General features: G+C 44.6%; 1 long non-coding RNA gene across 1 annotated transcript; it reads left to right on the forward strand.

Moving 5' to 3' along the window:
* The first annotated feature begins 1,145 nt into the window (after positions 1-1,145).
* LOC129200538 (uncharacterized) lies at positions 1,146-4,543 on the forward strand. The gene is made up of 5 exons (XR_008574958.1): positions 1,146-2,075; positions 2,516-2,704; positions 3,380-3,546; positions 4,117-4,226; positions 4,419-4,543. It is a non-coding gene; the product is annotated as an uncharacterized LOC129200538 (long non-coding RNA).

The following is a 4,543-nucleotide window of genomic DNA, read 5'->3' on the forward strand; positions in this document are numbered from 1 at the left end:
GCAGCCTGCACGGAGCAATTACTGATTTCAACAGGAATGGAATTTCTTGCTCGCTGCCTTGTTCGGTTTGTCAGACCTCCCACTATCTGGATGTCATAAACTGCAAGGTAGCAACAGCAGAGGAGGGCAGGGGAGGGCAAACCAAAGAGGGTCTTTTTGGTAAACTAGCAGCTTTTGCAGTGTGTATTTTGGAGGTTCTCTGCTTGGGTGCTTTTTCAATGCACGCTTTCCATTTGCAGAGGCTGGCTTGCAAACACAGCTGCATGCAATTACAGTGTTTTTACAGGATGCAGGCTTAAAAGAGACAAAATCTAAGGCTCGCGATGGTAGATACTAGTGAAAAATGTAAGTGTGAAGCTTTTTCCATGTAGAGGGGAAATTATGCCAGCCTTAAAAGGAAGGGGTAATATTCAGCCCCCTTCAGTTTTAACTCCAGGTCTGTGCTGATATGTTAATCAAATTGGCAATAGATATTTATAAAAAATTGAAGTCACTCTGATGTCACGTTTATTTGTCAGGAGGTGGATATAACAACTAACCCCAGCAGCCTGTCCCAAGCAAGTGTCCCAAATGAAGCAGTTCAGTAAAGCAAAGCGGTATACAGCAGAGGGGGAAACACAACAGCCTTCCACTGTTTCTGCCCTGTACCTCTGCTTCCCGGACACGGATGAAGAACGAGCCAACTCTTCAATTTGTCACCTAACACAAAAGCTACTCCCAGATTTTCTGAGACTTACAGTTGTCAAAATTTCAGCTAAGTGGGTCCGCTGTTCCCCTGCCCATCCTGAAATATATTGCAGATTTCCCTCATGTAGAAGGCAATGACTTTATACAGGCAGGCTCAGGCAGTTTGCAGTGTGAGCTCAGAGAGGTGTCACTGGGCACCGGTGGGTCCCGGCGTGCCCACGGGAGCTGCAGTGTGCTCCCATAGCTCAGCTCTACATTCAGCACCGCTAACCCTGCTGCACATCCTGGGGGTCTGCAAACACATGGAGAGTTACTACAGCTCAGCTGACGGGTGCTAATCTCTTCAGGGGTCAAAACCTTGTCAAAGTGAGTCTCAGCACCTGTCAAAGCCTGTCCAGATTATTGAGGCACTGTTACAGAAAGCCTTTCACAGTAGCATTCCTCTGGAGCCAGTTTTGCTCCCAGCTGAGCCCAGACCAACAGCCGTCACGGCAGGACGGAGCAGCCAGGCAGTAACTCCTCCTGATGCCCACATGGGAGCTGGAAATGAGTCATCCTAGTACTTACATTTCCCAATCCCATAGGTGAGGCCAGAAGACTATCAGGCAACACAAGCTGGTAAAAAAAGGCTGATAATGCTGAGTTTAGCAAGAAATGTTTCAGTCCTGGCAGTCCCATCCAGGAGCCAGAAGAGGCCCTTTCTCTCTCCTTTAATATGGTAACCAAATTGGTTACTGTGTTCACCGAGTGAATTTGGCATTCGTGCTCCAGAAAGTTTGGTAGCCGTCCCCGTGGAGGTGCCCTCAATGTGAGAGTTAAGGTCTGCTGCAGAGGTTGGGCTCTGCTTCTGTTGAACATGGCTACTGTGCAAAACTGGGCACAAGGCCCCTTGGCTAGGGGTACACATAACCCTTTGTGAGGAACCCAGGTGTCCTGTTACTTTCTTAGATGGCTCCCTCTGGGCCCTAATGACTCTAATGTAACAGTGGTGGGTGGGAGGTATGTTTTTTTCAGCCCGAACTGTGGGTCAGAGGCTGTAGTTGCCAGCAAAGGCCAGTTTCACCAAGTAGAGCTGTGCACTCCAAGGATGGCATGGAGGTTTAAGACCTGGTCTTCTACTTTCCTGAATGAATACACTAAGAAATATGCTGTGCGTAAAAAGCTTGTGAATCCTGATTTCACATCTGCAGCTTCGTGTAGGCTTGAAGCAGATGCCTGAAGGGTAGAGAGAGGCAGAACACTGTCTGTCACCCTCCTGTCCCTCACGGAGGAGCTTCCTCTCCCCTTCACTGCAGTGCTGTGACTTTCACTCAGATACTTCATCTTTCCTCTGCTCCAATGACTCATTTAAGACTGCGGCTCTGCTCTGGACATCAGGAACATAAAAGGTAAGTGCAAACAGGCTGCATGTTGCCTTGCCTAAGACCTTTGCAGGTGCAGTCGTAAGCTCTTCAGATAGACACTGTACCTTTTCCTTTGGTCTAGTTGTAGACACATCACCGTAAGGTTTGAGTGCCTTCTGAGCACTACTCTGGACCCCCCAAAAACTATTTGACATGTGTGAAACTGAGGCACAAGTAGATGAAATGTCTTTTTTTAGGTTTGCACATGAAACATGGATGAATCAGAAAACACTTTCGTGTAGCCTAGTATGTCAGAAACAAATCAGTGATCTTACGATGTCTCCTAGCAAAATATCTTGGATGTGCTACTGAGCACAAGTATATTGTATTATTTATCTCAGGCATTGTTTTTCACTGCAACAACACCCCTTCAAACCTTCCCAAGAACTTGAAAATGGTTTCCTCTCCATATGGTATCATTACAGGTGTCAAGCAACAAAAATCATCCAACCTTCTGTGCTGAACCCAGTGAAAGGAAGGTATCAGGGCTTCCATGGGTGCTTTAGTCTTCTTGCAGACCTAAACATGCAATCTGCCTTGAAAGAACAGTGAGGTACAACTCCTAGATGATTTGTCATGTCTAAAGCCAACCTCGACCATTGATTTTCCTAAAGGTGAGTAGCTCTGGAAAACAGTAGATCCCATGATCTTCCATTTTTAAACAAACAAGCTTGCACTGTGATAGCAGCAGAGCCTGCAATAATAGACAGCGTGTCTGCACTAAAAAACAAAGACAGCTACAGTCTGTCCCAGTCTATGTAAATTAAGTGAAATCTTAGCTTAAAATGGTGATAATGTGGTCTGCATTAGACAGAAAGCATTCTTTAGAAACACAGCTGGCACTGGAACAGTCTCCATATTGCTTTTTAATTTCTGGAAGGCACTGACATAGCAGATTCATGGGGCCCCCTCCTCTGTTCCCTAGCTCTCCTTGGAAATGTTGTAGGACATTAATCTGTCCTCTTGGGCAGGGTTTTTATGCTTGGCATGGCGCATATAACTGCTTCCTAGAAATGCTGCTTTTCAGCAATTTCATCTGAACAAGGAGAAGTAAAAAACCCAGTTTACATAACTCAAACTTAGTGTTCTCAGGATTATTTCAAGTACAAAATTCTCCAGTTTGTCATTACCCTCCTCAGTGTTTTGAGTATATTGTGTAATCAGTAAATGTATAAACTGCAGAGGTTAATCTTTCACTCTGACATCTCAAAGCGAGGCAAGGGGAATGTGAATAATTTGTGTTGTGGTTGAGACTACTACTATTTGGCATCTCTGTTTACATTTATCAGGGGCTGTTGGAGCAGTTAATACTGTGGCACCTCAAGACGTGAATCAGAGCCTAGTTATTACAAACCAGCACAAATAACTAAACAGTGCTGCTCTGTTTGACACGCGCTCTTGCAGTCAAGCTCATTCTGGATCTTTCGACCTTCTCGACTCATGCCGTTGCAGTGAGGTGAGAACAGGTTGACATGACCTTTCCCAAATCCACGTGGGAGCAGCATCCATCACCCTTGCTGTCCACAGATGATGATCCTGAGCAAGCTGGGTGTTGCGGCACCGGCACTCTGTGTCCTCCCACGAACCACGAGTCTTGGTGACTGAAAACCTGTGGTAATTAACTGGTGTGTTGTTGTGGGGGTCTCTGATGTGAAACTGTCCGTATTGATTTGGTCTGGACTGCTTTTGAATGAGAACTGAATATTAGCAGTTGAGGCTGAAAGGGAAGCTGGAATAATTCAATTTAACTACAACTTCTAAGTGTAATATATACTAAGCAATCTGTAACAAGCAAATATATATCATAAAAATATATATAAAACCCCCTAAAACTCTCTAAACTTTCATGCCTATCCCACGCACAAATGCTAGTTTCAGTCTCCGTTCAATCCCAGGTGAAGCTGTGGTTTATCTCTTGCTTTTAAAAGCCCGATTGTCCCATTCATGCATGAGTTTTGGAAAGATGTGCAGTATTCCTGGTGATTCATAGAGTGTCCTCCTTTCTAACCACATTTTACTCTCTCAGAATCGGCAAGTTCCTCCGCATACTCACAGTCCCAACAAGGAGGTCAACGTGAGAGAGAACCTGGAGCACCTTAAGGCACACCTTTTAGCTGCCTAAACTGTTGCACTGAGGTCAGTATCATTGCACCTGCAACCGCTTTTAGGTTGATGTGATTCCAGTGATTCCAGTGTGATTCCAGTGGAGCTCAATGGAATTGCTCTGGCAAAAACTGATGTAATGATTAGTTGACTGGAAATTCCAGTTGGATTTTTTTTTCCTCATGTGCAATTATGACTATTTAAACATTTCTTTTCCCATATCAGAATTTTTTCATGGGAGGAAAAGTTCTGAAGAACTTCAGTTTGGAACTATCCAAGCATTTTGCTCCAGTGTTGTTGATCTAAATGTAACATTTTAATGTTGCTGAATTAAAAATGTTTTCTTGTGC

The sequence above is a fragment of the Grus americana genome, chromosome 1 (genome assembly GCF_028858705.1).
Source record: "Grus americana isolate bGruAme1 chromosome 1, bGruAme1.mat, whole genome shotgun sequence".
NCBI classification, from domain to species: domain Eukaryota; kingdom Metazoa; phylum Chordata; class Aves; order Gruiformes; family Gruidae; genus Grus; species Grus americana.